Raw genomic sequence first — 23,520 nt, 5'->3', positions numbered from 1 at the left:
CCGTTTCGGAGGTGCGTTCGCACTGCAGAAAGCCCATAGGAAAGGAGGAGGAGCTGTCAACCGGCATTCTAAGATGAATGTGCCTGCTCTCGTCAGATCGCGGCCGCCAGCCAGCTTGAGGCCTGGCAAGTACCAGTATGGGTGACCGGCTGGGAATCCCAGGTCCCGTTGACTTTTAAGGCCGTGAGTAGGCTGCTTTCCTTTTCGGAGGTGCGTTCGCACTGCAGAAAGCCCATAGGAAAGGAGGAGGAGCTGTCAACGGGCATTCTAAGCTGAATGTGCCTGCTCTCGTCAGATCGCGGCCGCCAGCCAGCTTGAGGCCTGGCAAGTACCAGTATGGGTGACCGGCTGGGAATCCCAGGTCCCGTTGACTTTTAAGGCCGTGAGTAGGTTGCTTTCCTTTTCGGAGGTGCGTTCGCACTGCAGAAAGCCAATAGGAAAGGAGGAGGAGCTGTCAACGGGCATTCTAAGCTGAATGTACCTGCTCTCGTCAGATCGCGGCCGCCAGCCAGCTTGAGGCCTGGCAAGTACCAGTATGGGTGACCGGCTGGGAATCCCAGGTCCCGTTGACTTTTAAGGCCGTGAGTAGGTTTCTTTCCGTTTCGGAGGTGCGTTCGCATTGCAGAAAGCCCATAGGAAAGGAGGAGGAGCTGTCAACGGGCATTCTAAGCTGAATGTGCCTGCTCTCGTCAGATCGCGGCCGCCAGCCAGCTTGAGGCCTGGCAAGTACCAGTATGGGTGACCGGCTGGGAATCCCAGGTCCCGTTGACTTTTAAGGCCGTGAGTAGGTTTCTTTCCTTTTCGGAGGTGCGTTCGCACTGCAGAAAGCCCATAGGAAAGGAGGAGGAGCTGTCAACGGGCATTCTAAGCTGAATGTACCTGCTCTCGTCAGATCGCGGCCGCCAGCCAGCTTGAGGCCTGGCAAGTACCAGTATGGGTGACCGGCTGGGAATCCCAGGTCCCGTTGACTTTTAAGGCCGTGAGTAGGTTTCTTTCCGTTTCGGAGGTGCGTTCGCACTGCAGAAAGCCCATAGGAAAGGAGGAGGAGCTGTCAACGGGCATTCTAAGCTGAATGTGCCTGCTCTCGTCAGATCGCGGCCGCCAGCCAGCTTGAGGCCTGGCAAGTACCAGTATGGGTGACCGGCTGGGAATCCCAGGTCCCGTTGACTTTTAAGGCCGTGAGTAGGTTTCTTTCCTTTTCGGAGGTGCGTTCGCACTGCAGAAAGCCCATAGGAAAGGACGAGGAGCTGTCAACGGGCATTCTAAGCTGAATGTGCCTGCTCTCGTCAGATCGCGGCCGCCAGCCAGCTTGAGGCCTGGCAAGTACCAGTATGGGTGACCGGCTGGGAATCCCAGGTCTTGTTGACTTTTAAGGCCGTGAGTAGGTTGCTTTCCTTTTCGGAGGTGCGTTCGCACTGCAGAAAGCCCATAGGAAAGGAGGAGGAGCTGTCAACAGGCATTCTAAGCTGAATGTGCCTGCTCTCGTCAGATCGCGGCCGCCAGCCAGCTAGAGGCCTAGCAAGTACCAGTATGGGTGACCGGCTGGGAATCCCAGGTCCCGTTGACTTTTAAGGCCGTGAGTAGGTTTCTTTCCTTTTCGGAGGTGCGTTCACACTGCAGAAAGCCCATAGGAAAGGAGGAGGAGCTGTCAACGGGCATTCTAAGCTGAATGTGCCTGCTCTCGTCAGATCGCGGCCGCCAGCCAGCTTGAGGCCTGGCAAGTACCAGTATGGGTGACCGGCTGGGAATCCCAGGTCCCGTTGACTTTTAAGGCCGTGAGTAGGTTTCTTTCCTTTTCGGAAGTGCGTTCGCACTGCAGAAAGCCCATAGGAAAGGAGGAGCTGTCAACGGGCATTCTAAGCTGAATGTGCCTGCTCTCGTCAGATCGCGGCCGCCAGCCAGCTTGAGGCCTGGCAAGTACCAGTATGGGTGACCGGCTGGAAATCCCAGGTCCCGTTGACTTTTAAGGCCGTGAGTAGGTTTCTTTCCTTTTCGGAGGTGCGTTCGCACTGCAGAAAGCCCATAGGAAAGGAGGAGGAGCTGTCAACGGGCATTCTAAGCTGAATGTGCCTGCTCTCGTCAGATCGCGGCCGCCAGCCAGCTTGAGGCCTGGCAAGTACCAGTATGGGTGACCGGCTGGGAATCCCAGGTCCCGTTGACTTTTAAGGCCGTGAGTAGGTTTCTTTCCGTTTCGGAGGTGCGTTCGCACTGCAGAAAGCCCATAGGAAAGGAGGAGGAGCTGTCAACGGGCATTCTAAGCTGAATGTGCCTGCTCTCGTCAGATCGCGGCCGCCAGCCAGCTTGAGGCCTGGCAAGTACCAGTATGGGTGACCGGCTGGGAATCCCAGGTCCCGTTGACTTTTAAGGCCGTGAGTAGGTTGCTTTCCTTTTCGGAGGTGCGTTCGCACTGCAGAAAGCCCATAGGAAAGGAGGAGGAGCTGTCAACGGGCATTCTAAGCTGAATGTGCCTGCTCTCGTCAGATCGCGGCCGCCAGCCAGCTTGAGGCCTGGCAAGTACCAGTATGGGTGACCGGCTGGGAATCCCAGGTCCCGTTGACTTTTAAGGCCGTGAGTAGGTTGCTTTCCTTTTCGGAGGTGCGTTCGCACTGCAGAAAGCCCATAGGAAAGGAGGAGGAGCTGTCAACGGGCATTCTAAGCTGAATGTACCTGCTCTCGTCAGATCGCGGCCGCCAGCCAGCTTGAGGCCTGGCAAGTACCAGTATGGGTGACCGGCTGGGAATCCCAGGTCCCATTGACTTTTAAGGCCGTGAGTAGGTTTCTTTCCGTTTCGGAGGTGCGTTCGCACTGCAGAAAGCCCATAGGAAAGGAGGAGGAGCTGTCAACGGGCATTCTAAGCTGAATGTGCCTGCTCTCGTCAGATCGCGGCCGCCAGCCAGCTTGAGGCCTGGCAAGTACCAGTATGGGTGACCGGCTGGGAATCCCAGGTCCCGTTGACTTTTAAGGCCGTGAGTAGGTTTCTTTCCTTTTCGGAGGTTAGTTCGCACTGCAGAAAGCCCATAGGAAAGGAGGAGGAGCTGTCAATGGGCATTCTAAGCTGAATGTGCCTGCTCTCGTCAGATCGCGGCCGCCAGCCAGCTTGAGGCCTGGCAAGTACCAGTATGGGTGACCGGCTGGGAATCCCAGGTCCCGTTGACTTTTAAGGCCGTGAGTAGGTTTCTTTCCTTTTCGGAGGTGCGTTCGCACTGCAGAAAGCCCATAGGAAAGGAGGAGAAGCTGTCAACGGGCATTCTAAGCTGAATGTGCCTGCTCTCGTCAGATCGTGGCCGCCAGCCAGCTTGAGGCCTGGCAAGTACCAGTATGGGTGACCGGCTGGGAATCCCAGGTCCCGTTGACTTTTAAGGCCGTGAGTAGGTTTCTTTCCTTTTCGGAGGTGCGTTCGCACTGCAGAAAGCCCATAGGAAAGGAGGAGGAGCTGTCAACGGGCATTCTAAGCTGAATGTGCCTGCTCTCGTCCGATCGCGGCCGCCAGCCAGCTTGAGGCCTGGCAAGTAACAGTATGGGTGACCGGCTGGGAATCCCAGGTCCCGTTGACTTTTAAGGCCGTGAGTAGGTTTCTTTCCTTTTCGGAGGTGCGTTCGCACTGCAGAAAGCCCATAGGAAAGGAGGAGGAGCTGTCAACGGGCATTCTAAGCTGAATTTGCCTGCTCTCGTCAGATCGCGGCCGCCAGCCAGCTTGAGGCCTGGCAAGTACCAGTATGGGTGACCGGCTGGGAATCCCAGGTCCCGTTGACTTTTAAGGCCGTGAGTAGGTTTCTTTCCTTTTCGGAGGTGCGTTCGCACTGCAGAAAGCCCATAGGAAAGGAGGAGGAGCTGTCAACGGGCATTCTAAGCTGAATGTGCCTGCTCTTGTCAGATCGCGGCCGCCAGCCAGCTTGAGGCCTGGCAAGTACCAGTATGGGTGACCGGCTGGGAATCCCAGGTCCCGTTGACTTTTAAGGCCGTGAGTAGGTTTCTTTCCTTTTCGGAGGTGCGTTCGCACTGCAGAAAGCCCATAGGAAAGGAGGAGGAGCTGTCAACGGGCATTCTAAGCTGAATGTGCCTGCTCTCGTCAGATCGCGGCCGCCAGCCAGCTTGAGGCCTGGCAAGTACCAGTATGGGTGACCGGCTGGGAATCCCAGGTCCCGTTGACTTTTAAGGCCGTGAGTAGGTTTCTTTCCGTTTCGGAGGTGCGTTCGCACTGCAGAAAGCCCATAGGAAAGGAGGAGGAGCTGTCAACGGGCATTCTAAGCTGAATGTGCCTGCTCTCGTCAGATCGCGGCCGCCAGCCAGCTTGAGGCCTGGCAAGTACCAGTATGGGTGACCGGCTGGGAATCCCAGGTCCCGTTGACTTTTAAGGCCGTGAGTAGGTTTCTTTCCTTTTCGGAGGTGCGTTCGCACTGCAGAAAGCCCATAGGAAAGGAGGAGAAGCTGTCAACGGGCATTCTAAGCTGAATGTGCCTGCTCTCGTCAGATCGCGGCCGGCAGCCAGCTTGAGGCCTGGCAAGTACCAGTATGGGTGACCGGCTGGGAATCCCAGGTCCCGTTGACTTTTAAGGCCGTGAGTAGGTTTCTTTCCGTTTCGGAGGTGCGTTCGCACTGCAGAAAGCCCATAGGAAAGGAGGAGGAGCTGTCAACGGGCATTCTAAGCTGAATGTGCCTGCTCTCGTCAGATCGCGGCCGCCAGCCAGCTTGAGGCCTGGCAAGTACCAGTATGGGTGACCGGCTGGGAATCCCAGGTCCCGTTGACTTTTAAGGCCGTGAGTAGGTTTCTTTCCTTTTCGGAGGTGCGTTCGCACTGCAGAAAGCCCATAGGAAAGGAGGAGAAGCTGTCAACGGGCATTCTAAGCTGAATGTGCCTGCTCTCGTCAGATCGCGGCCGCCAGCCAGCTTGAGGCCTGGCAAGTACCAGTATGGGTGACCGGCTGGGAATCCCAGGTCCCGTTGACTTTTAAGGCCGTGAGTAGGTTTCTTTCCTTTTCGGAGGTGCGTTCGCACTGCAGAAAGCCCATAGGAAAGGAGGAGGAGCTGTCAACGGGCATTCTAAGCTGAATGTGCCTGCTCTCGTCCGATCGCGGCCGCCAGCCAGCTTGAGGCCTGGCAAGTAACAGTATGGGTGACCGGCTGGGAATCCCAGGTCCCGTTGACTTTTAAGGCCGTGAGTAGGTTTCTTTCCTTTTCGGAGGTGCGTTCGCACTGCAGAAAGCCCATAGGAAAGGAGGAGGAGCTGTCAACGGGCATTCTAAGCTGAATTTGCCTGCTCTCGTCAGATCGCGGCCGCCAGCCAGCTTGAGGCCTGGCAAGTACCAGTATGGGTGACCGGCTGGGAATCCCAGGTCCCGTTGACTTTTAAGGCCGTGAGTAGGTTTCTTTCCTTTTCGGAGGTGCGTTCGCACTGCAGAAAGCCCATAGGAAAGGAGGAGGAGCTGTCAACGGGCATTCTAAGCTGAATGTGCCTGCTCTTGTCAGATCGCGGCCGCCAGCCAGCTTGAGGCCTGGCAAGTACCAGTATGGGTGACCGGCTGGGAATCCCAGGTCCCGTTGACTTTTAAGGCCGTGAGTAGGTTTCTTTCCTTTTCGGAGGTGCGTTCGCACTGCAGAAAGCCCATAGGAAAGGAGGAGGAGCTGTCAACGGGCATTCTAAGCTGAATGTGCCTGCTCTCGTCAGATCGCGGCCGCCAGCCAGCTTGAGGCCTGGCAAGTACCAGTATGGGTGACCGGCTGGGAATCCCAGGTCCCGTTGACTTTTAAGGCCGTGAGTAGGTTTCTTTCCTTTTCGGAGGTGCGTTCGCACTGCAGAAAGCCCATAGGAAAGGAGGGGGAGCTGTCAACGGGCATTCTAAGCTGAATGTGCCTGCTCTCGTCAGATCGCAGCCGTCAGCCAGGTTGAGGCCTGGCAAGTACCAGTATTGGTGACCGGCTGGGAATCCCAGGTCCCGTTGACTTTTAAGGCCGTGAGTAGGTTTCTTTCCTTTTCGGAGGTGCGTTCGCACTGCAGAAAGCCCATAGGAAAGGAGGAGGAGCTGTCAACGGGCATTCTAAGCTGAATGTGCCTGCTCTCGTCAGATCGCGGCCGCCAGCCAGCTTGAGGCCTGGCAAGTACCAGTATGGGTGACCGGCTGGGAATCCCAGGTCCCGTTGACTTTTAAGGCCGTGAGTAGGTTTCTTTCCTTTTTGGAGGTGCGTTCGCACTGCAGAAAGCCCATAGGAAAGGAGGAGGAGCTGTCAACGGGCATTCTAAGCTGAATGTGCCTGCTCTCGTCAGATCGCGGCCGCCAGCCAGCTTGAGGCCTGGCAAGTACCAGTATGGGTGACCGGCTGGGAATCCCAGGTCCCGTTGACTTTTAAGGCCGTGAGTAGGTTGCTTTCCTTTTCGGAGGTGCGTTCGCACTGCAGAAAGCCCATAGGAAAGGAGGAGGAGCTGTCAACGGGCATTCTAAGCTGAATGTGCCTGCTCTCGTCAGATCGCGGCCGCCAGCCAGCTTGAGGCCTGGCAAGTACCAGTATGGGTGACCGGCTGGGAATCCCAGGTCCCGTTGACTTTTAAGGCCGTGAGTAGGTTTCTTTCCTTTTCGGAGGTGCGTTCGCACTGCAGAAAGCCCATAGGAAAGGAGGCGGAGCTGTCAACGGGCATTCTAAGCTGAATGTGCCTGCTCTCGTTAGATCGCGGCCGCCAGGCAGCTTGAGGCCTGGCAAGTACCAGTATGGGTGACCGGCTGGGAATCCCAGGTCCCGTTGACTTTTAAGGCCGTGAGTAGGTTCCTTTCCGTTTCGGAGGTGCGTTCGCACTGCAGAAAGCCCATAGCAAAGGAGGAGGAGCTGTCAACGGGCATTCTAAGCTGAATGTGCCTGCTCTCGTCAGATCGCGGCCGCCAGCCAGCTTGAGGCCTGGCCAGTACCAGTATGGGTGACCGGCTGGGAATCCCAGGTCCCGTTGACTTTTAAGGCCGTGAGTAGGTTTCTTTCCTTTTCGGAGGTGCGTTCGCACTGCAGAAAGCCCATAGGAAAGGAGGAGGAGCTGTCAACGGGCATTCTAAGCTGAATGTGCCTGCTCTCGTCAGATCGCGGCCGCCAGCCAGCTTGAGGCCTGGCAAGTACCAGTATGGGTGACCGGCTGGGAATCCCAGGTCCCGTTGACTTTTAAGGCCGTGAGTAGGTTTCTTTCCGTTTCGGAGGTGCGTTCGCACTGCAGAAAGCCCATAGGAAAGGAGGAGGAGCTGTCAACGGGCATTCTAAGCTGAATGTGCCTGCTCTCGTCAGATCGCGGCCGCCAGCCAGCTTGAGGCCTGGCAAGTACCAGTATGGGTGACCGGCTGGGAATCCCAGGTCCCGTTGACTTTTAAGGCCGTGAGTAGGTTTCTTTCCTTTTCGGAGGTGCGTTCGCACTGCAGAAAGCCCATAGGAAAGGAGGAGGAGCTGTCAACGGGCATTCTAAGCTGAATGTGCCTGCTCTCGTCAGATCGCGGCCGCCAGCCAGCTTGAGGCCTGGCAAGTACCAGTATGGGTGACCGGCTGGGAATCCCAGGTCCCGTTGACTTTTAAGGCCGTGAGTAGGTTTCTTTCCTTTTCGGAGGTGCGTTCGCACTGCAGAAAGCCCATAGGAAAGGAGGAGGAGCTGTCAACGGCATTCTAAGCTGAATGTGCCTGCTCTCGTCAGATCGCGGCCGCCAGCCAGCTTGAGGCCTGGCAAGTACCAGTATGGGTGACCGGCTGGGAATCCCAGGTCCCGTTGACTTTTAAGGCCGTGAGTAGGTTTCTTTCCTTTTCGGAGGTGCGTTCGCACTGCAGAAAGCCCATAGGAAAGGAGGAGGAGCTGTCAACGGGCATTCTAATCTGAATGTGCCTGCTCTCGTCAGATCGCAGCCGCCAGCCAGCTTGAGGCCTGGCAAGTACCAGTATGGGTGACCGGCTGGGAATCCCAGGTCCCGTTGACTTTTAAGGCCGTGAGTAGGTTTCTTTCCTTTTCGGAGGTGCGTTCGCACTGCAGAAAGCCCATAGGAAAGGAGGAGGAGCTGTCAACGGGCATTCTAATCTGAATGTGCCTGCTCTCGTCAGATCGCAGCCGCCAGCCAGCTTGAGGCCTGGCAAGTACCAGTATGGGTGACCGGCTGGGAATCCCAGGTCCCGTTGACTTTTAAGGCCGTGAGTAGGTTTCTTTCCTTTTCGGAGGTGCGTTCGCACTGCAGAAAGCCCATAGGAAAGGAGGAGGAGCTGTCAACGGGCATTCTAAGCTGAATGTGCCTGCTCTCGTCAGATCGCGGCCGCCAGCCAGCTTGAGGCCTGGCAAGTACCAGTATGGGTGACCGGCTGGGAATCCCAGGTCCCGTTGACTTTTAAGGCCGTGAGTAGGTTTCTTTCCTTTTCGGAGGTGCGTTCGCACTGCAGAAAGCCCATAGGAAAGGAGGAGGAGCTGTCAACGGGCATTCTAAGCTGAATGTGCCTGCTCTCGTCAGACCGCGACCGCCAGCCAGCTTGAGGCCTGGCAAGTACCAGTATGGGTGACCGGCTGGGAATCCCAGGTCCCGTTGACTTTTAAGGCCGTGAGTAGGTTTCTTTCCTTTTCGGAGGTGCGTTCGCACTGCAGAAAGCCCATAGGAAAGGAGGAGGAGCTGTCAACGGGCATTCTAAGCTGAATTTGCCTGCTCTCGTCAGATCGCGGCCGCCAGCCAGCTTGAGGCCTGGCAAGTACCAGTATGGGTGACCGGCTGGGAATCCCAGGTCCCGTTGACTTTTAAGGCCGTGAGTAGGTTTCTTTCCTTTTCGGAGGTGCGTTCGCACTGCAGAAAGCCCATAGGAAAGGAGGAGGAGCTGTCAACGGGCATTCTAAGCTGAATGTGCCTGCTCTTGTCAGATCGCGGCCGCCAGCCAGCTTGAGGCCTGGCAAGTACCAGTATGGGTGACCGGCTGGGAATCCCAGGTCCCGTTGACTTTTAAGGCCGTGAGTAGGTTTCTTTCCTTTTCGGAGGTGCGTTCGCACTGCAGAAAGCCCATAGGAAAGGAGGAGGAGCTGTCAACGGGCATTCTAAGCTGAATGTGCCTGCTCTCGTCAGATCGCGGCCGCCAGCCGCTTGAGGTCTGGCAAGTACCAGTATGGGTGACCGGCTGGGAATCCCAGGTCCCGTTGACTTTTAAGGCCGTGAGTAGGTTTCTTTCCTTTTCGGAGGTGCGTTCGCACTGCAGAAAGCCCATAGGAAAGGAGGACGAGCTGTCAACGGGCATTCTAAGCTGAATGTGCCTGCTCTCGTCAGATCGTGGCCGCCAGCCAGCTTGAGGCCTGGCAAGTACCAGTATGGGTGACCGGCTGGGAATCCCAGGTCCCGTTGACTTTTAAGGCCGTGAGTAGGTTTCTTTCCTTTTCGGAGGTGCGTTCGCACTGCAGAAAGCCCATAGGAAAGGAGGGGGAGCTGTCAACGGGCATTCTAAGCTGAATGTGCCTGCTCTCGTCAGATCGCGGCCGCCAGCCAGCTTGAGGCCTGGCAAGTACCAGTATGGGTGACCGGCTGGGAATCCCAGGTCCCGTTGACTTTTAAGGCCGTGAGTAGGTTTCTTTCCTTTTCGGAGGTGCGTTCGCACTGCAGAAAGCCCATAGGAAAGGAGGCGGAGCTGTCAACGGGCATTCTAAGCTGAATGTGCCTGCTCTCGTCAGATCGCGGCCGCCAGCCAGCTTGAGGCCTGGCAAGTACCAGTATGGGTGACCGGCTGGGAATCCCAGGTCCCGTTGACTTTTAAGGCCGTGAGTAGGTTTCTTTCCGTTTCGGAGGTGCGTTCGCACTGCAGAAAGCCCATAGGAAAGGAGGAGGAGCTGTCAACGGGCATTCTAAGCTGAATGTGCCTGCTCTCGTCAGATCGCGGCCGCCAGCCAGCTTGAGGCCTGGCAAGTACCAGTATGGGTGACCGGCTGGGAATCCCAGGTCCCGTTGGCTTTTAAGGCCGTGAGTAGGTTTCTTTCCTTTTCGGAGGTGCGTTCGCACTGCAGAAAGCCCATAGGAAAGGAGGAGGAGCTGTCAACGGGCATTCTAAGCTGAATGTGCCTGCTCTCGTCAGATCGCGGCCGCCAGCCAGCTTGAGGCCTGGCAAGTACCAGTATGGGTGACCGGCTGGGAATCCCAGGTCCCGTTGACTTTTAAGGCCGTGAGTAGGTTTCTTTCCTTTTCGGAGGTGCGTTCGCACTGCAGAAAGCCCATAGGAAAGGAGGAGGAGCTGTCAACGGGCATTCTAAGCTGAATGTGCCTGCTCTCGTCAGATCGCGGCCGCCAGCCAGCTTGAGGCCTGGCAAGTACCAGTATGGGTGACCGGCTGGGAATCCCAGGTCCCGTTGACTTTTAAGGCCGTGAGTAGGTTGCTTTCCTTTTCGGAGGTGCGTTCGCACTGCAGAAAGCCCATAGGAAAGGAGGAGGAGCTGTCAACGGGCATTCTAAGCTGAATGTGCCTGCTCTCGTCAGATCGCGGCCGCCAGCCAGCTAGAGGCCTGGCAAGTACCAGTATGGGTGACCGGCTGGGAATCCCAGGTCCCGTTGACTTTTAAGGCCGTGAGTAGGTTTCTTTCCTTTTCGGAGGTGCGTTCACACTGCAGAAAGCCCATAGGAAAGGAGGAGGAGCTGTCAATGGGCATTCTAAGCTGAATGTGCCTGCTCTCGTCAGATCGCGGCCGCCAGCCAGCTTGAGGCCTGGCAAGTACCAGATATGGGTGACCGGCTGGGAATCCCAGGTCCCGTTGACTTTTAAGGCCGTGAGTAGGTTTCTTTCCTTTTCGGAAGTGCGTTCGCACTGCAGAAAGCCCATAGGAAAGGAGGAGGAGCTATCAACGGGCATTCTAAGCTGAATGTGCCTGCTCTCGTCAGATCGCGGCCGCCAGCCAGCTTGAGGCCTGGCAAGTACCAGTATGGGTGACCGGCTGGGAATCCCAGGTCCCGTTGACTTTTAAGGCCGTGAGTAGGTTTCTTTCCTTTTCGGAGGTGCGTTCGCACTGCAGAAAGCCCATAGGAAAGGAGGAGGAGCTGTCAACGGGCATTCTAAGCTGAATGTGCCTGCTCTCGTCAGATCGCGGCCGCCAGCCAGCTTGAGGCCTGGCAAGTACCAGTATGGGTGACCGGCTGGGAATCCCAGGTCCCGTTGACTTTTAAGGCCGTGAGTAGGTTTCTTTCCGTTTCGGAGGTGCGTTCGCATTGCAGAAAGCCCATAGGAAAGGAGGAGGAGCTGTCAACGGGCATTCTAAGCTGAATGTGCCTGCTCTCGTCAGATCGCGGCCGCCAGCCAGCTTGAGGCCTGGCAAGTACCAGTATGGGTGACCGGCTGGGAATCCCAGGTCCCGTTGACTTTTAAGGCCGTGAGTAGGTTTCTTTCCTTTTCGGAGGTGCGTTCGCACTGCAGAAAGCCCATAGGAAAGGAGGAGGAGCTGTCAACGGGCATTCTAAGCTGAATGTGCCTGCTCTCGTCAGATCGCGGCCGCCAGCCAGCTTGAGGCCTGGCAAGTACCAGTATGGGTGACCGGCTGGGAATCCCAGGTCCCGTTGACTTTTAAGGCCGTGAGTAGGTTGCTTTCCTTTTCGGAGGTGCGTTCGCACTGCAGAAAGCCCATAGGAAAGGAGGAGGAGCTGTCAACGGGCATTCTAAGCTGAATGTGCCTGCTCTCGTCAGATCGCGGCCGCCAGCCAGCTTGAGGCCTGGCAAGTACCAGTATGGGTGACCGGCTGGGAATCCCAGGTCCCGTTGACTTTTAAGGCCGTGAGTAGGTTTCTTTCCTTTTCGGAAGTGCGTTCGCACTGCAGAAAGCCCATAGGAAAGGAGGAGGAGCTGTCAACGGGCATTCTAAGCTGAATGTGCCTGCTCTCGTCAGATCGCGGCCGCCAGCCAGCTTGAGGCCTGGCAAGTACCAGTATGGGTGACCGGCTGGGAATCCCAGGTCCCGTTGACTTTTAAGGCCGTGAGTAGGTTTCTTTCCTTTTCGGAGGTGCGTTCGCACTGCAGAAAGCCCATAGGAAAGGAGGAGGAGCTGTCAACGGGCATTCTAATCTGAATGTGCCTGCTCTCGTCAGATCGCAGCCGCCAGCCAGCTTGAGGCCTGGCAAGTACCAGTATGGGTGACCGGCTGGGAATCCCAGGTCCCGTTGACTTTTAAGGCCGTGAGTAGGTTTCTTTCCTTTTCGGAGGTGCGTTCGCACTGCAGAAAGCCCATAGGAAAGGAGGAGGAGCTGTCAACGGGCATTCTAAGCTGAATGTGCCTGCTCTCGTCAGATCGCGGCCGCCAGCCAGCTTGAGGCCTGGCAAGTACCAGTATGGGTGACCGGCTGGGAATCCCAGGTCCCGTTGACTTTTAAGGCCGTGAGTAGGTTTCTTTCCTTTTCGGAGGTGCGTTCGCACTGCAGAAAGCCCATAGGAAAGGAGGAGGAGCTGTCAACGGGCATTCTAAGCTGAATGTGCCTGCTCTCGTCAGACCGCGACCGCCAGCCAGCTTGAGGCCTGGCAAGTACCAGTATGGGTGACCGGCTGGGAATCCCAGGTCCCGTTGACTTTTAAGGCCGTGAGTAGGTTTCTTTCCTTTTCGGAGGTGCGTTCGCACTGCAGAAAGCCCATAGGAAAGGAGGAGGAGCTGTCAACGGGCATTCTAAGCTGAATTTGCCTGCTCTCGTCAGATCGCGGCCGCCAGCCAGCTTGAGGCCTGGCAAGTACCAGTATGGGTGACCGGCTGGGAATCCCAGGTCCCGTTGACTTTTAAGGCCGTGAGTAGGTTTCTTTCCTTTTCGGAGGTGCGTTCGCACTGCAGAAAGCCCATAGGAAAGGAGGAGGAGCTGTCAACGGGCATTCTAAGCTGAATGTGCCTGCTCTTGTCAGATCGCGGCCGCCAGCCAGCTTGAGGCCTGGCAAGTACCAGTATGGGTGACCGGCTGGGAATCCCAGGTCCCGTTGACTTTTAAGGCCGTGAGTAGGTTTCTTTCCTTTTCGGAGGTGCGTTCGCACTGCAGAAAGCCCATAGGAAAGGAGGAGGAGCTGTCAACGGGCATTCTAAGCTGAATGTGCCTGCTCTCGTCAGATCGCGGCCGCCAGCCGCTTGAGGTCTGGCAAGTACCAGTATGGGTGACCGGCTGGGAATCCCAGGTCCCGTTGACTTTTAAGGCCGTGAGTAGGTTTCTTTCCTTTTCGGAGGTGCGTTCGCACTGCAGAAAGCCCATAGGAAAGGAGGACGAGCTGTCAACGGGCATTCTAAGCTGAATGTGCCTGCTCTCGTCAGATCGTGGCCGCCAGCCAGCTTGAGGCCTGGCAAGTACCAGTATGGGTGACCGGCTGGGAATCCCAGGTCCCGTTGACTTTTAAGGCCGTGAGTAGGTTTCTTTCCTTTTCGGAGGTGCGTTCGCACTGCAGAAAGCCCATAGGAAAGGAGGGGGAGCTGTCAACGGGCATTCTAAGCTGAATGTGCCTGCTCTCGTCAGATCGCGGCCGCCAGCCAGCTTGAGGCCTGGCAAGTACCAGTATGGGTGACCGGCTGGGAATCCCAGGTCCCGTTGACTTTTAAGGCCGTGAGTAGGTTTCTTTCCTTTTCGGAGGTGCGTTCGCACTGCAGAAAGCCCATAGGAAAGGAGGCGGAGCTGTCAACGGGCATTCTAAGCTGAATGTGCCTGCTCTCGTCAGATCGCGGCCGCCAGCCAGCTTGAGGCCTGGCAAGTACCAGTATGGGTGACCGGCTGGGAATCCCAGGTCCCGTTGACTTTTAAGGCCGTGAGTAGGTTTCTTTCCGTTTCGGAGGTGCGTTCGCACTGCAGAAAGCCCATAGGAAAGGAGGAGGAGCTGTCAACGGGCATTCTAAGCTGAATGTGCCTGCTCTCGTCAGATCGCGGCCGCCAGCCAGCTTGAGGCCTGGCAAGTACCAGTATGGGTGACCGGCTGGGAATCCCAGGTCCCGTTGGCTTTTAAGGCCGTGAGTAGGTTTCTTTCCTTTTCGGAGGTGCGTTCGCACTGCAGAAAGCCCATAGGAAAGGAGGAGGAGCTGTCAACGGGCATTCTAAGCTGAATGTGCCTGCTCTCGTCAGATCGCGGCCGCCAGCCAGCTTGAGGCCTGGCAAGTACCAGTATGGGTGACCGGCTGGGAATCCCAGGTCCCGTTGACTTTTAAGGCCGTGAGTAGGTTTCTTTCCTTTTCGGAGGTGCGTTCGCACTGCAGAAAGCCCATAGGAAAGGAGGAGGAGCTGTCAACGGGCATTCTAAGCTGAATGTGCCTGCTCTCGTCAGATCGCGGCCGCCAGCCAGCTTGAGGCCTGGCAAGTACCAGTATGGGTGACCGGCTGGGAATCCCAGGTCCCGTTGACTTTTAAGGCCGTGAGTAGGTTGCTTTCCTTTTCGGAGGTGCGTTCGCACTGCAGAAAGCCCATAGGAAAGGAGGAGGAGCTGTCAACGGGCATTCTAAGCTGAATGTGCCTGCTCTCGTCAGATCGCGGCCGCCAGCCAGCTAGAGGCCTGGCAAGTACCAGTATGGGTGACCGGCTGGGAATCCCAGGTCCCGTTGACTTTTAAGGCCGTGAGTAGGTTTCTTTCCTTTTCGGAGGTGCGTTCACACTGCAGAAAGCCCATAGGAAAGGAGGAGGAGCTGTCAATGGGCATTCTAAGCTGAATGTGCCTGCTCTCGTCAGATCGCGGCCGCCAGCCAGCTTGAGGCCTGGCAAGTACCAGATATGGGTGACCGGCTGGGAATCCCAGGTCCCGTTGACTTTTAAGGCCGTGAGTAGGTTTCTTTCCTTTTCGGAAGTGCGTTCGCACTGCAGAAAGCCCATAGGAAAGGAGGAGGAGCTATCAACGGGCATTCTAAGCTGAATGTGCCTGCTCTCGTCAGATCGCGGCCGCCAGCCAGCTTGAGGCCTGGCAAGTACCAGTATGGGTGACCGGCTGGGAATCCCAGGTCCCGTTGACTTTTAAGGCCGTGAGTAGGTTTCTTTCCTTTTCGGAGGTGCGTTCGCACTGCAGAAAGCCCATAGGAAAGGAGGAGGAGCTGTCAACGGGCATTCTAAGCTGAATGTGCCTGCTCTCGTCAGATCGCGGCCGCCAGCCAGCTTGAGGCCTGGCAAGTACCAGTATGGGTGACCGGCTGGGAATCCCAGGTCCCGTTGACTTTTAAGGCCGTGAGTAGGTTTCTTTCCGTTTCGGAGGTGCGTTCGCATTGCAGAAAGCCCATAGGAAAGGAGGAGGAGCTGTCAACGGGCATTCTAAGCTGAATGTGCCTGCTCTCGTCAGATCGCGGCCGCCAGCCAGCTTGAGGCCTGGCAAGTACCAGTATGGGTGACCGGCTGGGAATCCCAGGTCCCGTTGACTTTTAAGGCCGTGAGTAGGTTTCTTTCCTTTTCGGAGGTGCGTTCGCACTGCAGAAAGCCCATAGGAAAGGAGGAGGAGCTGTCAACGGGCATTCTAAGCTGAATGTGCCTGCTCTCGTCAGATCGCGGCCGCCAGCCAGCTTGAGGCCTGGCAAGTACCAGTATGGGTGACCGGCTGGGAATCCCAGGTCCCGTTGACTTTTAAGGCCGTGAGTAGGTTGCTTTCCTTTTCGGAGGTGCGTTCGCACTGCAGAAAGCCCATAGGAAAGGAGGAGGAGCTGTCAACGGGCATTCTAAGCTGAATGTGCCTGCTCTCGTCAGATCGCGGCCGCCAGCCAGCTTGAGGCCTGGCAAGTACCAGTATGGGTGACCGGCTGGGAATCCCAGGTCCCGTTGACTTTTAAGGCCGTGAGTAGGTTTCTTTCCTTTTCGGAAGTGCGTTCGCACTGCAGAAAGCCCATAGGAAAGGAGGAGGAGCTGTCAACGGGCATTCTAAGCTGAATGTGCCTGCTCTCGTCAGATCGCGGCCGCCAGCCAGCTTGAGGCCTGGCAAGTACCAGTATGGGTGACCGGCTGGGAATCCCAGGTCCCGTTGACTTTTAAGGCCGTGAGTAGGTTTCTTTCCTTTTCGGAGGTGCGTTCGCACTGCAGAAAGCCCATAGGAAAGGAGGAGGAGCTGTCAACGGGCATTCTAAGCTGAATGTGCCTGCTCTCGTCAGATCGCGGCCGCCAGCCAGCTTGAGGCCTGGCAAGTACCAGTATGGGTGACCGGCTGGGAATCCCAGGTCCCGTTGACTTTTAAGGCCGTGAGTAGGTTTCTTTCCTTTTCGGAAGTGCGTTCGCACTGCAGAAAGCCCATAGGAAAGGAGGAGGAGCTATCAACGGGCATTCTAAGCTGAATGTGCCTGCTCTCGTCAGATCGCGGCCGCCAGCCAGCTTGAGGCCTGGCAAGTACCAGTATGGGTGACCGGCTGGGAATCCCAGGTCCCGTTGACTTTTAAGGCCGTGAGTAGGTTTCTTTCCTTTTCGGAGGTGCGTTCGCACTGCAGAAAGCCCATAGGAAAGGAGGAGGAGCTGTCAACGGGCATTCTAAGCTGAATGTGCCTGCTCTCGTCAGATCGCGGCCGCCAGCCAGCTTGAGGCCTGGCAAGTACCAGTATGGGTGACCGGCTGGGAATCCCAGGTCTCGTTGACTTTTAAGGCCGTGAGTAGGTTTCTTTCCGTTTCGGAGGTGCGTTCGCACTGCAGAAAGCCCATAGGAAAGGAGGAGGAGCTGTCAACCGGCATTCTAAGATGAATGTGCCTGCTCTCGTCAGATCGCGGCCGCCAGCCAGCTTGAGGCCTGGCAAGTACCAGTATGGGTGACCGGCTGGGAATCCCAGGTCCCGTTGACTTTTAAGGCCGTGAGTAGGCTGCTTTCCTTTTCGGAGGTGCGTTCGCACTGCAGAAAGCCCATAGGAAAGGAGGAGGAGCTGTCAACGGGCATTCTAAGCTGAATGTGCCTGCTCTCGTCAGATCGCGGCCGCCAGCCAGCTTGAGGCCTGGCAAGTACCAGTATGGGTGACCGGCTGGGAATCCCAGGTCCCGTTGACTTTTAAGGCCGTGAGTAGGTTGCTTTCCTTTTCGGAGGTGCGTTCGCACTGCAGAAAGCCAATAGGAAAGGAGGAGGAGCTGTCAACGGGCATTCTAAGCTGAATGTACCTGCTCTCGTCAGATCGCGGCCGCCAGCCAGCTTGAGGCCTGGCAAGTACCAGTATGGGTGACCGGCTGGGAATCCCAGGTCCCGTTGACTTTTAAGGCCGTGAGTAGGTTTCTTTCCGTTTCGGAGGTGCGTTCGCATTGCAGAAAGCCCATAGGAAAGGAGGAGGAGCTGTCAACGGGCATTCTAAGCTGAATGTGCCTGCTCTCGTCAGATCGCGGCCGCCAGCCAGCTTGAGGCCTGGCAAGTACCAGTATGGGTGACCGGCTGGGAATCCCAGGTCCCGTTGACTTTTAAGGCCGTGAGTAGGTTTCTTTCCTTTTCGGAGGTGCGTTCGCACTGCAGAAAGCCCATAGGAAAGGAGGAGGAGCTGTCAACGGGCATTCTAAGCTGAATGTACCTGCTCTCGTCAGATCGCGGCCGCCAGCCAGCTTGAGGCCTGGCAAGTACCAGTATGGGTGACCGGCTGGGAATCCCAGGTCCCGTTGACTTTTAAGGCCGTGAGTAGGTTTCTTTCCGTTTCGGAGGTGCGTTCGCACTGCAGAAAGCCCATAGGAAAGGAGGAGGAGCTGTCAACGGGCATTCTAAGCTGAATGTGCCTGCTCTCGTCAGATCGCGGCCGCCAGCCAGCTTGAGGCCTGGCAAGTACCAGTATGGGTGACCGGCTGGGAATCCCAGGTCCCGTTGACTTTTAAGGCCGTGAGTAGGTTTCTTTCCTTTTCGGAGGTGCGTTCGCACTGCAGAAAGCCCATAGGAAAGGACGAGGAGCTGTCAACGGGCATTCTAAGCTGAATGTGCCTGCTCTCGTCAGATCGCGGCCGCCAGCCAGCTTGAGGCCTGGCAAGTACCAGTATGGGTGACCGGCTGGGAATCCCAGGTCTTGTTGACTTTTAAGGCCGTGAGTAGGTTGCTTTCCTTTTCGGAGGTGCGTTCGCACTGCAGAAAGCCCATAGGAAAGGAGGAGGAGCTGTCAACAGGCATTCTAAGCTGAATGTGCCTGCTCTCGTCAGATCGCGGCCGCCAGCCAGCTAGAGGCCTAGCAAGTACCAGTATGGGTGACCGGCTGGGAATCCCAGGTCCCGTTGACTTTTAAGGCCGTGAGTAGGTTTCTTTCCTTTTCGGAGGTGCGTTCACACTGCAGAAAGCCCATAGGAAAGGAGGAGGAGCTGTCAACGGGCATTCTAAGCTGAATGTGCCTGCTCTCGTCAGATCGCGGCCGCCAGCCAGCTTGAGGCCTGGCAAGTACCAGTATGGGTGACCGGCTGGGAATCCCAGGTCCCGTTGACTTTTAAGGCCGTGAGTAGGTTTCTTTCCTTTTCGGAAGTGCGTTCGCACTGCAGAAAGCCCATAGGAAAGGAGGAGCTGTCAACGGGCATTCTAAGCTGAATGTGCCTGCTCTCGTCAGATCGCGGCCGCCAGCCAGCTTGAGGCCTGGCAAGTACCAGTATGGGTGACCGGCTGGAAATCCCAGGTCCCGTTGACTTTTAAGGCCGTGAGTAGGTTTCTTTCCTTTTCGGAGGTGCGTTCGCACTGCAGAAAGCCCATAGGAAAGGAGGAGGAGCTGTCAACGGGCATTCTAAGCTGAATGTGCCTGCTCTCGTCAGATCGCGGCCGCCAGCCAGCTTGAGGCCTGGCAAGTACCAGTATGGGTGACCGGCTGGGAATCCCAGGTCCCGTTGACTTTTAAGGCCGTGAGTAGGTTTCTTTCCGTTTCGGAGGTGCGTTCGCACTGCAGAAAGCCCATAGGAAAGGAGGAGGAGCTGTCAACGGGCATTCTAAGCTGAATGTGCCTGCTCTCGTCAGATCGCGGCCGCCAGCCAGCTTGAGGCCTGGCAAGTACCAGTATGGGTGACCGGCTGGGAATCCCAGGTCCCGTTGACTTTTAAGGCCGTGAGTAGGTTGCTTTCCTTTTCGGAGGTGCGTTCGCACTGCAGAAAGCCCATAGGAAAGGAGGAGGAGCTGTCAACGGGCATTCTAAGCTGAATGTGCCTGCTCTCGTCAGATCGCGGCCGCCAGCCAGCTTGAGGCCTGGCAAGTACCAGTATGGGTGACCGGCTGGGAATCCCAGGTCCCGTTGACTTTTAAGGCCGTGAGTAGGTTGCTTTCCTTTTCGGAGGTGCGTTCGCACTGCAGAAAGCCCATAGGAAAGGAGGAGGAGCTGTCAACGGGCATTCTAAGCTGAATGTACCTGCTCTCGTCAGATCGCGGCCGCCAGCCAGCTTGAGGCCTGGCAAGTACCAGTATGGGTGACCGGCTGGGAATCCCAGGTCCCATTGACTTTTAAGGCCGTGAGTAGGTTTCTTTCCGTTTCGGAGGTGCGTTCGCACTGCAGAAAGCCCATAGGAAAGGAGGAGGAGCTGTCAACGGGCATTCTAAGCTGAATGTGCCTGCTCTCGTCAGATCGCGGCCGCCAGCCAGCTTGAGGCCTGGCAAGTACCAGTATGGGTGACCGGCTGGGAATCCCAGGTCCCGTTGACTTTTAAGGCCGTGAGTAGGTTTCTTTCCTTTTCGGAGGTTAGTTCGCACTGCAGAAAGCCCATAGGAAAGGAGGAGGAGCTGTCAATGGGCATTCTAAGCTGAATGTGCCTGCTCTCGTCAGATCGCGGCCGCCAGCCAGCTTGAGGCCTGGCAAGTACCAGTATGGGTGACCGGCTGGGAATCCCAGGTCCCGTTGACTTTTAAGGCCGTGAGTAGGTTTCTTTCCTTTTCGGAGGTGCGTTCGCACTGCAGAAAGCCCATAGGAAAGGAGGAGAAGCTGTCAACGGGCATTCTAAGCTGAATGTGCCTGCTCTCGTCAGATCGTGGCCGCCAGCCAGCTTGAGGCCTGGCAAGTACCAGTATGGGTGACCGGCTGGGAATCCCAGGTCCCGTTGACTTTTAAGGCCGTGAGTAGGTTTCTTTCCTTTTCGGAGGTGCGTTCGCACTGCAGAAAGCCCATAGGAAAGGAGGAGGAGCTGTTAACGGGCATTCTAATCTGAATGTGCCTGCTCTCGTCAGATCGCAGCCGCCAGCCAGCTTGAGGCCTGGCAAGTACCAGTATGGGTGACCGGCTGGGAATCCCAGGTCCCGTTGACTTTTAAGGCCGTGAGTAGGTTTCTTTCCTTTTCGGAGGTGCGTTCGCACTGCAGAAAGCCCATAGGAAAGGAGGAGGAGCTGTCAACGGGCATTCTAAGCTGAATGTGCCTGCTCTCGTCAGATCGCGGCCGCCAGCCAGCTTGAGGCCTGGCAAGTACCAGTATGGGTGACCGGCTGGGAATCCCAGGTCCCGTTGACTTTTAAGGCCGTGAGTAGGTTTCTTTCCTTTTCGGAGGTGCGTTCGCACTGCAGAAAGCCCATAGGAAAGGAGGAGGAGCTGTCAACGGGCATTCTAAGCTGAATGTGCCTGCTCTCGTCAGATCGCGGCCGCCAGCCAGCTTGAGGCCTGGCAAGTACCAGTATGGGTGACCGGCTGGGAATCCCAGGTCCCGTTGACTTTTAAGGCCGTGAGTAGGTTTCTTTCCTTTTCGGAGGTGCGTTCGCACTGCAGAAAGCCCATAGGAAAGGAGGAGGAGCTGTCAACGGGCATTCTAAGCTGAATGTGCCTGCTCTCGTCAGATCGCGGCCGCCAGCCAGCTTGAGGCCTGGCAAGTACCAGTATGGGTGACCGGCTGGGAATCCCAGGTCCCGTTGACTTTTAAGGCCGTGAGTAGGTTTCTTTCCGTTTCGGAGGTGCGTTCGCACTGCAGAAAGCCCATAGGAAAGGAGGAGGAGCTGTCAACGGGCATTCTAAGCTGATTGTGCCTGCTCTCGTCAGATCGCGGCCGCCAGCCAGCTTGAGGCCTGGCAAGTACCAGTATGGGTGACCGGCTGGGAATCCCAGGTCCCGTTGACTTTTAAGGCCGTGAGTAGGTTTCTTTCCTTTTCGGAGGTGCGTTCGCACTGCAGAAAGCCCATAGGAAAGGAGGAGGAGCTGTCAACGGGCATTCTAAGCTGAATGTGCCTGCTCTCGTCAGATCGCACCCGCCAGGCAGCTTGAGGCCTGGCAAGTACCAGTATGGGTGACCGGCTGGGAATCCCAGGTCCCGTTGACTTTTAAGGCCGTGAGTAGGTTCCTTTCCGTTTCGGAGGTGCGTTCGCACTGCAGAAAGCCCATAGCAAAGGAGGAGGAGCTGTCAACGGGCATTCTAAGCTGAATGTGCCTGCTCTCGTCAGATCGCGGCCGCCAGCCTGAGGCCTGGCAAGTACCAGTATGGGTGACCGGCTGGGAATCCCAGGTCCCGTTGACTTTTAAGGCCGTGAGTAGGTTTCTTTCCTTTTCGGAGGTGCGTTCGCACTGCAGAAAGCCCATAGGAAAGGAGGAGGAGCTGTCAACGGGCATTCTAAGCTGAATGTGCCTGCTCTCGTCAGATCGCGGCCGCCAGCCAGCTTGAGGCCTGGCAAGTACCAGTATGGGTGACCGGCTGGGAATCCCAGGTCCCGTTGACTTTTAAGGCCGTGAGTAGGTTTCTTTCCGTTTCGGAGGTGCGTTCGCACTGCAGAAAGCCCATAGGAAAGGAGGAGGAGCTGTCAACGGGCATTCTAAGCTGAATGTGCCTGCTCTCGTCAGATCGCGGCCGCCAGCCAGCTTGAGGCCTGGCAAGTACCAGTATGGGTGACCGGCTGGGAATCCCAGGTCCCGTTGACTTTTAAGGCCGTGAGTAGGTTTCTTTCCTTTTCGGAGGTGCGTTCGCACTGCAGAAAGCCCATAGGAAAGGAGGAGGAGCTGTCAACGGGCATTCTAAGCTGAATGTGCCTGCTCTCGTCAGATCGCGGGCGCCAGCCAGCTTGAGGCCTGGCAAGTACCAGTATGGGTGACCGGCTGGGAATCCCAGGTCCCGTTGACTTTTAAGGCCGTGAGTAGGTTTCTTTCCTTTTCGGAGGTGCGTTCGCACTGCAGAAAGCCCATAGGAAAGGAGGAGGAGCTGTCAACGGGCATTCTAAGCTGAATGTGCCTGCTCTCGTCAGATCGCGGCCGCCAGCCAGCTTGAGGCCTGGCAAGTACCAGTATGGGTGACCGGCTGGGAATCCCAGGTCCCGTTGAGTTTTAAGGCCGTGAGTAGGTTGCTTTCCTTTTCGGAGGTGCGTTCGCACTGCAGAAAGCCCATAGGAAAGGAGGAGGAGCTGTCAACGGGCATTCTAAGCTGAATGTGCCTGCTCTCGTCAGATCGCGGCCGCCAGCCAGCTTGAGGCCTGGCAAGTACCAGTATGGGTGACCGGCTGGGAATCCAGGTCCCGTTGACTTTTAAGGCCGTGAGTAGGTTTCTTTCCTTTTCGGAAGTGCGTTCGCACTGCAGAAAGCCCATAGGAAAGGAGGAGGAGCTGTCAACGGGCATTCTAAGCTGAATGTGCCTGCTCTCGTCAGATCGCGGCCGCCAGCCAGCTTGAGGCCTGTCAAGTACCAGTATGGGTGACCGGCTGGGAATCCCAGGTCCCGTTGACTTTTAAGGCCGTGAGTAGGTTTCTTTCCTTTTCGGAGGTGCGTTCGCACTGCAGAAAGCCCATAGGAAAGGAGGAGGAGCTGTCAACGGGCATTCTAAGCTGAATGTGCCTGCTCTCGTCAGATCGCGGCCGCCAGCCAGCTTGAGGCCTGGCAAGTACCAGTATGGGTGACCGGCTGGGAATCCCAGGTCCCGTTGACTTTTAAGGCCGTGAGTAGGTTTCTTTCCTTTTCAGAAGTGCGTTCGCACTGCAGAAAGCCCATAGGAAAGGAGGAGGAGCTATCAACGGGCATTCTAAGCTGAATGTGCCTGCTCTCGTCAGATCGCGGCCGCCAGCCAGCTTGAGGCCTGGCAAGTACCAGTATGGGTGACCGGCTGGGAATCCCAGGTCCCGTTGACTTTTAAGGCCGTGAGTAGGTTTCTTTCCTTTTCGGAGGTGCGTTCGCACTGCAGAAAGCCCATAGGAAAGGAGGAGGAGCTGTCAACGGGCATTCTAAGCTGAATGTGCCTGCTCTCGTCAGATCGCGGCCGCCAGCCAGCTTGAGGCCTGGCAAGTACCAGTATGGGTGACCGGCTGGGAATCCCAGGTCCCGTTGACTTTTAAGGCCGTGAGTAGGTTTCTTTCCGTTTCGGAGGTGCGTTCGCACTGCAGAAAGCCCATAGGAAAGGAGGAGGAGCTGTCAACGGGCATTCTAAGATGAATGTGCCTGCTCTCGTCAGATCGCGGCCGCCAGCCAGCTTGAGGCCTGGCAAGTACCAGTATGGGTGACCGGCTGGGAATCCCAGGTCCCGTTGACTTTTAAGGCCGTGAGTAGGCTGCTTTCCTTTTCGGAGGTGCGTTCGCACTGCAGAAAGCCCATAGGAAAGGAGGAGGAGCCGTCAACGGGCATTCTAAGCTGAATGTGCCTGCTCTCGTCAGATCGCGGCCGCCAGCCAGCTTGAGGCCTGGCAAGTACCAGTATGGGTGACCGGCTGGGAATCCCAGGTCCTGTTGACTTTTAAGGCCGTGAGTAGGTTTCTTTCCTTTTCGGAGGTGCGTTCGCACTGCAGAAAGCCCATAGGAAAGGAGGAG

General features: G+C 56.6%; 109 pseudogenes; all 109 read left to right on the top strand.

Annotated features, from left to right (window-relative positions):
• The first annotated feature begins 254 nt into the window (after positions 1–254).
• On the top strand, positions 255–373 carry LOC136598078 (5S ribosomal RNA; annotated as a pseudogene).
• An 80-nt stretch (positions 374–453) lies between these two features.
• On the top strand, positions 454–572 carry LOC136597979 (5S ribosomal RNA; annotated as a pseudogene).
• An 80-nt stretch (positions 573–652) lies between these two features.
• Positions 653–771, top strand: LOC136598076 (5S ribosomal RNA; annotated as a pseudogene).
• Positions 772–851: 80 nt separating this feature from the next.
• Positions 852–970, top strand: LOC136597967 (5S ribosomal RNA; annotated as a pseudogene).
• Positions 971–1,050: 80 nt separating this feature from the next.
• Positions 1,051–1,169, top strand: LOC136598075 (5S ribosomal RNA; annotated as a pseudogene).
• Positions 1,170–1,249: 80 nt separating this feature from the next.
• Positions 1,250–1,368, top strand: LOC136598215 (5S ribosomal RNA; annotated as a pseudogene).
• Positions 1,369–1,647: 279 nt separating this feature from the next.
• Positions 1,648–1,766, top strand: LOC136598073 (5S ribosomal RNA; annotated as a pseudogene).
• A 77-nt stretch (positions 1,767–1,843) lies between these two features.
• On the top strand, positions 1,844–1,962 carry LOC136598245 (5S ribosomal RNA; annotated as a pseudogene).
• An 80-nt stretch (positions 1,963–2,042) lies between these two features.
• On the top strand, positions 2,043–2,161 carry LOC136598072 (5S ribosomal RNA; annotated as a pseudogene).
• Positions 2,162–2,241: 80 nt separating this feature from the next.
• On the top strand, positions 2,242–2,360 carry LOC136598071 (5S ribosomal RNA; annotated as a pseudogene).
• Positions 2,361–2,440: 80 nt separating this feature from the next.
• Positions 2,441–2,559, top strand: LOC136598070 (5S ribosomal RNA; annotated as a pseudogene).
• An 80-nt stretch (positions 2,560–2,639) lies between these two features.
• LOC136598190 (5S ribosomal RNA) lies at positions 2,640–2,758 on the top strand (annotated as a pseudogene).
• Positions 2,759–2,838: 80 nt separating this feature from the next.
• On the top strand, positions 2,839–2,957 carry LOC136598069 (5S ribosomal RNA; annotated as a pseudogene).
• An 80-nt stretch (positions 2,958–3,037) lies between these two features.
• On the top strand, positions 3,038–3,156 carry LOC136598176 (5S ribosomal RNA; annotated as a pseudogene).
• An 80-nt stretch (positions 3,157–3,236) lies between these two features.
• On the top strand, positions 3,237–3,355 carry LOC136598232 (5S ribosomal RNA; annotated as a pseudogene).
• An 80-nt stretch (positions 3,356–3,435) lies between these two features.
• On the top strand, positions 3,436–3,554 carry LOC136598274 (5S ribosomal RNA; annotated as a pseudogene).
• An 80-nt stretch (positions 3,555–3,634) lies between these two features.
• Positions 3,635–3,753, top strand: LOC136598202 (5S ribosomal RNA; annotated as a pseudogene).
• An 80-nt stretch (positions 3,754–3,833) lies between these two features.
• Positions 3,834–3,952, top strand: LOC136598251 (5S ribosomal RNA; annotated as a pseudogene).
• An 80-nt stretch (positions 3,953–4,032) lies between these two features.
• On the top strand, positions 4,033–4,151 carry LOC136598068 (5S ribosomal RNA; annotated as a pseudogene).
• An 80-nt stretch (positions 4,152–4,231) lies between these two features.
• LOC136598067 (5S ribosomal RNA) lies at positions 4,232–4,350 on the top strand (annotated as a pseudogene).
• An 80-nt stretch (positions 4,351–4,430) lies between these two features.
• Positions 4,431–4,549, top strand: LOC136598194 (5S ribosomal RNA; annotated as a pseudogene).
• Positions 4,550–4,629: 80 nt separating this feature from the next.
• LOC136598066 (5S ribosomal RNA) lies at positions 4,630–4,748 on the top strand (annotated as a pseudogene).
• Positions 4,749–4,828: 80 nt separating this feature from the next.
• Positions 4,829–4,947, top strand: LOC136598064 (5S ribosomal RNA; annotated as a pseudogene).
• An 80-nt stretch (positions 4,948–5,027) lies between these two features.
• Positions 5,028–5,146, top strand: LOC136598273 (5S ribosomal RNA; annotated as a pseudogene).
• An 80-nt stretch (positions 5,147–5,226) lies between these two features.
• LOC136598201 (5S ribosomal RNA) lies at positions 5,227–5,345 on the top strand (annotated as a pseudogene).
• Positions 5,346–5,425: 80 nt separating this feature from the next.
• Positions 5,426–5,544, top strand: LOC136598249 (5S ribosomal RNA; annotated as a pseudogene).
• An 80-nt stretch (positions 5,545–5,624) lies between these two features.
• Positions 5,625–5,743, top strand: LOC136598062 (5S ribosomal RNA; annotated as a pseudogene).
• An 80-nt stretch (positions 5,744–5,823) lies between these two features.
• On the top strand, positions 5,824–5,942 carry LOC136598307 (5S ribosomal RNA; annotated as a pseudogene).
• Positions 5,943–6,022: 80 nt separating this feature from the next.
• LOC136598061 (5S ribosomal RNA) lies at positions 6,023–6,141 on the top strand (annotated as a pseudogene).
• Positions 6,142–6,221: 80 nt separating this feature from the next.
• LOC136598060 (5S ribosomal RNA) lies at positions 6,222–6,340 on the top strand (annotated as a pseudogene).
• An 80-nt stretch (positions 6,341–6,420) lies between these two features.
• On the top strand, positions 6,421–6,539 carry LOC136598059 (5S ribosomal RNA; annotated as a pseudogene).
• Positions 6,540–6,619: 80 nt separating this feature from the next.
• LOC136598278 (5S ribosomal RNA) lies at positions 6,620–6,738 on the top strand (annotated as a pseudogene).
• Positions 6,739–6,818: 80 nt separating this feature from the next.
• Positions 6,819–6,937, top strand: LOC136598132 (5S ribosomal RNA; annotated as a pseudogene).
• Positions 6,938–7,017: 80 nt separating this feature from the next.
• Positions 7,018–7,136, top strand: LOC136598058 (5S ribosomal RNA; annotated as a pseudogene).
• An 80-nt stretch (positions 7,137–7,216) lies between these two features.
• On the top strand, positions 7,217–7,335 carry LOC136598057 (5S ribosomal RNA; annotated as a pseudogene).
• Positions 7,336–7,415: 80 nt separating this feature from the next.
• On the top strand, positions 7,416–7,534 carry LOC136598056 (5S ribosomal RNA; annotated as a pseudogene).
• Positions 7,535–7,812: 278 nt separating this feature from the next.
• Positions 7,813–7,931, top strand: LOC136598168 (5S ribosomal RNA; annotated as a pseudogene).
• Positions 7,932–8,011: 80 nt separating this feature from the next.
• Positions 8,012–8,130, top strand: LOC136598167 (5S ribosomal RNA; annotated as a pseudogene).
• Positions 8,131–8,210: 80 nt separating this feature from the next.
• LOC136598055 (5S ribosomal RNA) lies at positions 8,211–8,329 on the top strand (annotated as a pseudogene).
• An 80-nt stretch (positions 8,330–8,409) lies between these two features.
• On the top strand, positions 8,410–8,528 carry LOC136598269 (5S ribosomal RNA; annotated as a pseudogene).
• Positions 8,529–8,608: 80 nt separating this feature from the next.
• On the top strand, positions 8,609–8,727 carry LOC136598200 (5S ribosomal RNA; annotated as a pseudogene).
• An 80-nt stretch (positions 8,728–8,807) lies between these two features.
• Positions 8,808–8,926, top strand: LOC136598248 (5S ribosomal RNA; annotated as a pseudogene).
• A 278-nt stretch (positions 8,927–9,204) lies between these two features.
• LOC136598231 (5S ribosomal RNA) lies at positions 9,205–9,323 on the top strand (annotated as a pseudogene).
• Positions 9,324–9,403: 80 nt separating this feature from the next.
• LOC136598054 (5S ribosomal RNA) lies at positions 9,404–9,522 on the top strand (annotated as a pseudogene).
• Positions 9,523–9,602: 80 nt separating this feature from the next.
• LOC136598051 (5S ribosomal RNA) lies at positions 9,603–9,721 on the top strand (annotated as a pseudogene).
• Positions 9,722–9,801: 80 nt separating this feature from the next.
• On the top strand, positions 9,802–9,920 carry LOC136598148 (5S ribosomal RNA; annotated as a pseudogene).
• An 80-nt stretch (positions 9,921–10,000) lies between these two features.
• On the top strand, positions 10,001–10,119 carry LOC136598050 (5S ribosomal RNA; annotated as a pseudogene).
• An 80-nt stretch (positions 10,120–10,199) lies between these two features.
• LOC136598049 (5S ribosomal RNA) lies at positions 10,200–10,318 on the top strand (annotated as a pseudogene).
• An 80-nt stretch (positions 10,319–10,398) lies between these two features.
• On the top strand, positions 10,399–10,517 carry LOC136598180 (5S ribosomal RNA; annotated as a pseudogene).
• Positions 10,518–10,797: 280 nt separating this feature from the next.
• LOC136598210 (5S ribosomal RNA) lies at positions 10,798–10,916 on the top strand (annotated as a pseudogene).
• An 80-nt stretch (positions 10,917–10,996) lies between these two features.
• On the top strand, positions 10,997–11,115 carry LOC136598048 (5S ribosomal RNA; annotated as a pseudogene).
• An 80-nt stretch (positions 11,116–11,195) lies between these two features.
• LOC136598047 (5S ribosomal RNA) lies at positions 11,196–11,314 on the top strand (annotated as a pseudogene).
• An 80-nt stretch (positions 11,315–11,394) lies between these two features.
• Positions 11,395–11,513, top strand: LOC136598046 (5S ribosomal RNA; annotated as a pseudogene).
• Positions 11,514–11,593: 80 nt separating this feature from the next.
• LOC136598045 (5S ribosomal RNA) lies at positions 11,594–11,712 on the top strand (annotated as a pseudogene).
• Positions 11,713–11,792: 80 nt separating this feature from the next.
• Positions 11,793–11,911, top strand: LOC136598044 (5S ribosomal RNA; annotated as a pseudogene).
• An 80-nt stretch (positions 11,912–11,991) lies between these two features.
• Positions 11,992–12,110, top strand: LOC136598166 (5S ribosomal RNA; annotated as a pseudogene).
• Positions 12,111–12,190: 80 nt separating this feature from the next.
• On the top strand, positions 12,191–12,309 carry LOC136598043 (5S ribosomal RNA; annotated as a pseudogene).
• An 80-nt stretch (positions 12,310–12,389) lies between these two features.
• Positions 12,390–12,508, top strand: LOC136598268 (5S ribosomal RNA; annotated as a pseudogene).
• Positions 12,509–12,588: 80 nt separating this feature from the next.
• LOC136598198 (5S ribosomal RNA) lies at positions 12,589–12,707 on the top strand (annotated as a pseudogene).
• An 80-nt stretch (positions 12,708–12,787) lies between these two features.
• On the top strand, positions 12,788–12,906 carry LOC136598246 (5S ribosomal RNA; annotated as a pseudogene).
• A 278-nt stretch (positions 12,907–13,184) lies between these two features.
• LOC136598230 (5S ribosomal RNA) lies at positions 13,185–13,303 on the top strand (annotated as a pseudogene).
• An 80-nt stretch (positions 13,304–13,383) lies between these two features.
• LOC136598042 (5S ribosomal RNA) lies at positions 13,384–13,502 on the top strand (annotated as a pseudogene).
• An 80-nt stretch (positions 13,503–13,582) lies between these two features.
• On the top strand, positions 13,583–13,701 carry LOC136598039 (5S ribosomal RNA; annotated as a pseudogene).
• An 80-nt stretch (positions 13,702–13,781) lies between these two features.
• LOC136598147 (5S ribosomal RNA) lies at positions 13,782–13,900 on the top strand (annotated as a pseudogene).
• An 80-nt stretch (positions 13,901–13,980) lies between these two features.
• On the top strand, positions 13,981–14,099 carry LOC136598038 (5S ribosomal RNA; annotated as a pseudogene).
• An 80-nt stretch (positions 14,100–14,179) lies between these two features.
• On the top strand, positions 14,180–14,298 carry LOC136598037 (5S ribosomal RNA; annotated as a pseudogene).
• Positions 14,299–14,378: 80 nt separating this feature from the next.
• Positions 14,379–14,497, top strand: LOC136598179 (5S ribosomal RNA; annotated as a pseudogene).
• Positions 14,498–14,777: 280 nt separating this feature from the next.
• Positions 14,778–14,896, top strand: LOC136598209 (5S ribosomal RNA; annotated as a pseudogene).
• Positions 14,897–14,976: 80 nt separating this feature from the next.
• On the top strand, positions 14,977–15,095 carry LOC136598036 (5S ribosomal RNA; annotated as a pseudogene).
• Positions 15,096–15,175: 80 nt separating this feature from the next.
• On the top strand, positions 15,176–15,294 carry LOC136598035 (5S ribosomal RNA; annotated as a pseudogene).
• An 80-nt stretch (positions 15,295–15,374) lies between these two features.
• On the top strand, positions 15,375–15,493 carry LOC136598033 (5S ribosomal RNA; annotated as a pseudogene).
• Positions 15,494–15,573: 80 nt separating this feature from the next.
• LOC136598032 (5S ribosomal RNA) lies at positions 15,574–15,692 on the top strand (annotated as a pseudogene).
• An 80-nt stretch (positions 15,693–15,772) lies between these two features.
• LOC136598031 (5S ribosomal RNA) lies at positions 15,773–15,891 on the top strand (annotated as a pseudogene).
• An 80-nt stretch (positions 15,892–15,971) lies between these two features.
• Positions 15,972–16,090, top strand: LOC136598029 (5S ribosomal RNA; annotated as a pseudogene).
• Positions 16,091–16,170: 80 nt separating this feature from the next.
• On the top strand, positions 16,171–16,289 carry LOC136598208 (5S ribosomal RNA; annotated as a pseudogene).
• An 80-nt stretch (positions 16,290–16,369) lies between these two features.
• Positions 16,370–16,488, top strand: LOC136598191 (5S ribosomal RNA; annotated as a pseudogene).
• Positions 16,489–16,767: 279 nt separating this feature from the next.
• On the top strand, positions 16,768–16,886 carry LOC136598028 (5S ribosomal RNA; annotated as a pseudogene).
• An 80-nt stretch (positions 16,887–16,966) lies between these two features.
• Positions 16,967–17,085, top strand: LOC136597955 (5S ribosomal RNA; annotated as a pseudogene).
• An 80-nt stretch (positions 17,086–17,165) lies between these two features.
• On the top strand, positions 17,166–17,284 carry LOC136598026 (5S ribosomal RNA; annotated as a pseudogene).
• An 80-nt stretch (positions 17,285–17,364) lies between these two features.
• On the top strand, positions 17,365–17,483 carry LOC136597943 (5S ribosomal RNA; annotated as a pseudogene).
• Positions 17,484–17,563: 80 nt separating this feature from the next.
• On the top strand, positions 17,564–17,682 carry LOC136598025 (5S ribosomal RNA; annotated as a pseudogene).
• An 80-nt stretch (positions 17,683–17,762) lies between these two features.
• LOC136598214 (5S ribosomal RNA) lies at positions 17,763–17,881 on the top strand (annotated as a pseudogene).
• Positions 17,882–18,160: 279 nt separating this feature from the next.
• LOC136598024 (5S ribosomal RNA) lies at positions 18,161–18,279 on the top strand (annotated as a pseudogene).
• Positions 18,280–18,356: 77 nt separating this feature from the next.
• LOC136598244 (5S ribosomal RNA) lies at positions 18,357–18,475 on the top strand (annotated as a pseudogene).
• An 80-nt stretch (positions 18,476–18,555) lies between these two features.
• LOC136598023 (5S ribosomal RNA) lies at positions 18,556–18,674 on the top strand (annotated as a pseudogene).
• An 80-nt stretch (positions 18,675–18,754) lies between these two features.
• On the top strand, positions 18,755–18,873 carry LOC136598022 (5S ribosomal RNA; annotated as a pseudogene).
• An 80-nt stretch (positions 18,874–18,953) lies between these two features.
• On the top strand, positions 18,954–19,072 carry LOC136598021 (5S ribosomal RNA; annotated as a pseudogene).
• Positions 19,073–19,152: 80 nt separating this feature from the next.
• Positions 19,153–19,271, top strand: LOC136598189 (5S ribosomal RNA; annotated as a pseudogene).
• Positions 19,272–19,351: 80 nt separating this feature from the next.
• On the top strand, positions 19,352–19,470 carry LOC136598020 (5S ribosomal RNA; annotated as a pseudogene).
• An 80-nt stretch (positions 19,471–19,550) lies between these two features.
• LOC136598174 (5S ribosomal RNA) lies at positions 19,551–19,669 on the top strand (annotated as a pseudogene).
• An 80-nt stretch (positions 19,670–19,749) lies between these two features.
• On the top strand, positions 19,750–19,868 carry LOC136598229 (5S ribosomal RNA; annotated as a pseudogene).
• Positions 19,869–19,948: 80 nt separating this feature from the next.
• Positions 19,949–20,067, top strand: LOC136598218 (5S ribosomal RNA; annotated as a pseudogene).
• Positions 20,068–20,147: 80 nt separating this feature from the next.
• Positions 20,148–20,266, top strand: LOC136598018 (5S ribosomal RNA; annotated as a pseudogene).
• An 80-nt stretch (positions 20,267–20,346) lies between these two features.
• Positions 20,347–20,465, top strand: LOC136598017 (5S ribosomal RNA; annotated as a pseudogene).
• Positions 20,466–20,545: 80 nt separating this feature from the next.
• LOC136598016 (5S ribosomal RNA) lies at positions 20,546–20,664 on the top strand (annotated as a pseudogene).
• Positions 20,665–20,744: 80 nt separating this feature from the next.
• Positions 20,745–20,863, top strand: LOC136598158 (5S ribosomal RNA; annotated as a pseudogene).
• An 80-nt stretch (positions 20,864–20,943) lies between these two features.
• On the top strand, positions 20,944–21,062 carry LOC136598027 (5S ribosomal RNA; annotated as a pseudogene).
• An 80-nt stretch (positions 21,063–21,142) lies between these two features.
• LOC136598315 (5S ribosomal RNA) lies at positions 21,143–21,257 on the top strand (annotated as a pseudogene).
• An 80-nt stretch (positions 21,258–21,337) lies between these two features.
• On the top strand, positions 21,338–21,456 carry LOC136598014 (5S ribosomal RNA; annotated as a pseudogene).
• An 80-nt stretch (positions 21,457–21,536) lies between these two features.
• Positions 21,537–21,655, top strand: LOC136598013 (5S ribosomal RNA; annotated as a pseudogene).
• Positions 21,656–21,735: 80 nt separating this feature from the next.
• LOC136598152 (5S ribosomal RNA) lies at positions 21,736–21,854 on the top strand (annotated as a pseudogene).
• An 80-nt stretch (positions 21,855–21,934) lies between these two features.
• LOC136598242 (5S ribosomal RNA) lies at positions 21,935–22,053 on the top strand (annotated as a pseudogene).
• An 80-nt stretch (positions 22,054–22,133) lies between these two features.
• On the top strand, positions 22,134–22,251 carry LOC136598131 (5S ribosomal RNA; annotated as a pseudogene).
• An 80-nt stretch (positions 22,252–22,331) lies between these two features.
• Positions 22,332–22,450, top strand: LOC136598197 (5S ribosomal RNA; annotated as a pseudogene).
• An 80-nt stretch (positions 22,451–22,530) lies between these two features.
• Positions 22,531–22,649, top strand: LOC136598012 (5S ribosomal RNA; annotated as a pseudogene).
• An 80-nt stretch (positions 22,650–22,729) lies between these two features.
• Positions 22,730–22,848, top strand: LOC136598207 (5S ribosomal RNA; annotated as a pseudogene).
• An 80-nt stretch (positions 22,849–22,928) lies between these two features.
• LOC136598011 (5S ribosomal RNA) lies at positions 22,929–23,047 on the top strand (annotated as a pseudogene).
• An 80-nt stretch (positions 23,048–23,127) lies between these two features.
• LOC136598241 (5S ribosomal RNA) lies at positions 23,128–23,246 on the top strand (annotated as a pseudogene).
• Positions 23,247–23,326: 80 nt separating this feature from the next.
• Positions 23,327–23,445, top strand: LOC136598141 (5S ribosomal RNA; annotated as a pseudogene).
• The last annotated feature ends 75 nt before the right edge of the window (positions 23,446–23,520 follow it).

Source organism: Eleutherodactylus coqui, unplaced genomic scaffold (assembly GCF_035609145.1).
Source record: "Eleutherodactylus coqui strain aEleCoq1 unplaced genomic scaffold, aEleCoq1.hap1 HAP1_SCAFFOLD_448, whole genome shotgun sequence".
Classification (NCBI taxonomy): domain Eukaryota; kingdom Metazoa; phylum Chordata; class Amphibia; order Anura; family Eleutherodactylidae; genus Eleutherodactylus; species Eleutherodactylus coqui.
The sequence above is the reverse complement of the archived record's forward strand: the minus strand, read 5'-3'. Positions and strand labels throughout refer to the sequence as shown.